Here is a 3,859-nt window from a genome sequence, read left to right as displayed (position 1 = left end):
CCCTTGTGTGTCTAGCCTTCCATTAGCTAGCTTTCTTAGGCCTTTACCCATGTCTTCCTCACTTACGATTCCATTTGCTACCTGCCATTGTGGTTGACTTTCTCTTCCCCATCTCTTTTGTGAAGCCCTTTGACAAACCATATCATGTCTTTCCCATTGTGCTTAAGCTCCTCTCTAGAGGTTTATTGCCATGCAACTTCTGAAAGAGCTTTCTGGGATTTTGTTCAAATATCTCAATCTATTCGCTCTTGAGAAAATATCCTCTCTTTTTCCTTGTGATGTGTTTATATGTTTGTGCTTTGTCATCATTCCCTATATATATGGTATTTTCCAAGCTCTATTTTGGATCCTTACAATCCTTGTCATACCAGCCATTAGGAAAAAAGGGAGCTCATTTTGGGGCCCTGAGAGAAATTAATGATTTCTTCATTTTTCTTTCCTCTAAAACAATAAAATATGACATAACCCCATTGTCCTATGGTGCAGAATTTGGTATTTCTGACATCACCAGTGCGTTCGAAGCGGGCCAAAACCCTCAGAATGACTTTTAAAATGTTGAAGATGGACCCTCGAAGGCCCGAAAAAGGCAAAAAAGGCCAGAAATCCAGTTGTACAAATGAAAGCAATTTGATAGGTCAGCCAGCATTTCAAAAGTCATTCCGAGGGTCCTGTCAGATCGCTTTCATTTATACAGCTAGCGTTCTAGGCCTTTTTGGCCTTAGGGGGCCGACCTGTCAAATTGTATAGCTGGCTTTCCGAGGGTCCGTTTTCAACGTTTCAAAAGCCATTCCAAGGGTTTTGGCCCGCTCTGGACGCACCGATGATGTCAAAAATACCAAATTCTGCACTATATGTCATGTATAATAAAGTAACTCAAGGATCCTCATTGAATGCAAACTCAGCTGTATTTCTTTTTCTTTTCTTTTCCAACGTTACGTTGGCCCTCCTTTGATTGGTGGAGCGCTATTTTCCTTTTGGGATAAAAGGCCTCAAAATGAGCTCTGATTTTTTCTAATGGATTACATGGCATTCTCACACTTCCCCCTTTGCATTTAGTGAAGCACTTTTGGGCTATTGACAATATCATATCTATTATGTATTTGTTCATTTCGTGACATGTAGAAGGCATCTAGCCTTGTGCCATTTCTGGCTATATTTCCCTTTTCATAAATATGAGCCTTTTGGTAGTTCATTCTTAACTTAGGAGATGTGGTAATGTTTTGTTTTTTCATAGCATTCGTTGGCTATTGGCATTGCCCTATGGTTAGACTCAAGGGACTCCTCTTCATTTCTTAATATATTCAATCATGTGCTTTACATGTGGGTGGGTTTGTGATCAAATAATTAAATACACTTGATCTTACATGTGTATCCTCCCATGTTTTGAAAATTTGATGTGCCGTTACAAATTTGTAGTTCAAAGCATCCGCATAGTTTGAGGATGTTCCCATATGGGTGATTTCCTTAGCATCTTTTGATTTTCTTTTCTATGCTTTTCTTTCTTCAATGTCTTCTTCCACTCCTTCCATTCATATGGGGTCTCTCCCTTCTGTTGTCATGATGCCTAGCATTGATCTTGTTTGCGCATTAAAATCTTCTACAAGAGTAATTGCAGTTTCTTTACAAAACCCGGCTATATCCTCCCCTGCATCAATAAGGTATATGTGGCTGTTATTATTGTACGTGGGTCAAAATAGCATGCTGCTAATTTGGTATTACCATCCGTTGCCATTATTTCTAACCAAATATATTGTTTATGTGGGTCTTCTTTTACAACTTTTGCTATTTTTTCCCCATGTTATTCTAATGTAGCATCTATCCCACCAAACCCTCCTCCTCTCTTGCATTTTTTTGCATTCCACACTGATTATGAGAGAGAGAGAGAGAGAGAGAGAGAGAGAGAGAGAGAGAGAGAGAGAGAGAGATGGCAAAAGTGTTTAATACTTTGAGCTTGAGGAACTTCAAAAGAATATCGAGAGTACTACACCATTGGTCCAAATAAGCCTTCAAGAAGTTGAATTAAAAATTTGAGCAATGCTGCAAAAGTAGTGAAAACGAGCATGCAACAAATAATGGGATGAAGTCAACAAAGTGTAAAGAATGCCATGACAAGCCTTTTGGAAGCATAAGGTGAACTACTAAATGCTAAAAGAGCTAAGGAACTAGCAAAATACTGTCAACAAGTGTTGCAATGCTTGTTGCTTTTATAGAAGTTAATCTTGCTATAAATAGCATCCTTGACTAAATATAGCCAATCGGTCCTTCGCGCCAACAAAGCTAGTTTAAGTCCACTAATCCAAAGATTAGGAATCCAGGTACATAATAGACTTCCCCTCTTCAAGCATTTACGCTCAGGTAAATGGAATTGGAAAAGACCAACTAAACTTTGGCCCACGACTCTGCAATCAAAGACAAGCTCTTACCGAGCTCTCAATCTTTGAAATCCTACTCATGAAAGATAATAGATCTCTCAATCCAAGCAAGATTACCGTTTTTCTCAAGTAACAATATGGTAATTCTTGAATCCACAAAGCTAGTTTCTTTTACCTATCCTCATTTTGGACATTGTACAAAATCTTTGTACCTAGGCATATCATTACATATTCCCCTCTTGCAATCGAACTAGTAGCTATACATATATATTCGAGTGTCCTGATCCGTGGTATTACTCTGCTAAGAATACTCACTCTATCAAGTGTCACCTTGACAAAATCTCCAGTATAAACTTTAAGTCACTTTAATTGTCAAGGAACCCTCAGGGAACCTTACCAAATGTAACTCACTGTCACACTTTGTATTTCATAGGCAAATTGTTGATCATTCATACCGCAAGTGGGAATGTAAAGAACATTTCCACCAAGCCTTGATTCATCCTCTTGTTGCCCGTCAACGTTGAGGATAACTAGTAAAAATTCTCCCAACCCACATTCTTTGGGAATTGTATTCAACACACTTTCTAAGTTCTTTGACACTCTCAAGTGTCCATGCTCTGTTATTCTCTCAACTGTGTACATGCATGATCTAACCTTGCAAACCACTCCTAAACCTTACAATCTTCCTAGTCCTCTCTCAATCTTTCTCCTCCAAGTGAAATCCCACATTCACTTTCTTGCATTTTCTGTACTTTGCCTCTACAAAAGCATACAAAAATGAATGTCTATATGAGAACCAAACCAACAAAAAATCTAGAAAAGGAGGATCAATGAGCCAATTGCTCAAATTGACCATCTAAGTAACAAGACCTATGTCTATTGACTAAGGGATCTAGAGTTTGTTGATCAAGTGAGGACAGAAGAAATGATATTTGCCAACAATGGCTCTAGTTCTAGTGAAGAATGGTGCTGTCGATGAAGGAAATCAACAAATAGAGTATTGTTGGTGCTTCACTTGATCAATCTATTGGGCCCCTCTCTCCTCTTGTGGTGTACAAGAGATAGGCCATCATGCAACAAGGGCCACTATAACATAATAAAGAGATCTTGACAACGAGTTTGTTGTGTCATGCTATTTATGCATCATGTCCTCTAGCTAGAGTCACCAAAAATGACTTTCAATAAGACAAACTCATTCCATCAAGATGTTGCTTCCATAGCCCGCTTAAAGAGGACTCAATACGGTAAGAGACAAATGCATGCTTTCGCTTCACTATGAATTTAAATTCATTTCAATTAAGTCACCAAAAATGACTTTCAATAAGACACTCATTCCTTCAAGATGTTGCTTCCATAGCCCACTTAAAGAGGACTCAATACGTTAAGAGACAAATGCATGCTTTCACTTCACTATGAATTTAAATTCATTTCAGTTAACTTTGATTATTAAATACAAATTTATTTTTTAAAAACAAACTTCGATCACA

Source organism: Dipteris shenzhenensis, chromosome 27, assembly GCF_047967505.1.
Source record: "Dipteris shenzhenensis isolate YYH24624 ecotype China chromosome 27, Dip_SZ_1.0, whole genome shotgun sequence".
Classification (NCBI taxonomy): Eukaryota; Viridiplantae; Streptophyta; class Polypodiopsida; order Gleicheniales; family Dipteridaceae; genus Dipteris; species Dipteris shenzhenensis.
The sequence above is the reverse complement of the archived record's forward strand: the minus strand, read 5'-3'. Positions refer to the sequence as shown.